This window comes from Cygnus atratus, chromosome 18 (genome assembly GCF_013377495.2).
Source record: "Cygnus atratus isolate AKBS03 ecotype Queensland, Australia chromosome 18, CAtr_DNAZoo_HiC_assembly, whole genome shotgun sequence".
In the NCBI taxonomy this organism is placed as follows: Eukaryota; Metazoa; Chordata; class Aves; order Anseriformes; family Anatidae; genus Cygnus; species Cygnus atratus.
The window spans coordinates 4,935,673-4,935,905 of record NC_066379.1 but is presented as its reverse complement, the minus strand read 5'-3'; positions in this window follow the sequence as shown (position 1 = coordinate 4,935,905).

Here is a 233-nt window from a genome sequence, read left to right as displayed (position 1 = left end):
AATTAAAAATGCATTTTATGAGCAGATGTGCTGGTTGGCCCTGTGATTTGGGGATAAGGTGTCGGTGCGATGGGTGGAACGCCAGCCTGGAGGCAGCTGTCAGACGCCCTGCAGGTGTTTGTCCAGAGGTGGAAGTCGGATGCCCAGCTGAGAGCCGTCTGATGGTGCCTGTTGCTGCTTGTGTCACGCCTCTCAACAGCTGAGGCGGCCCCGGGCTGCATGTTATGCTCACT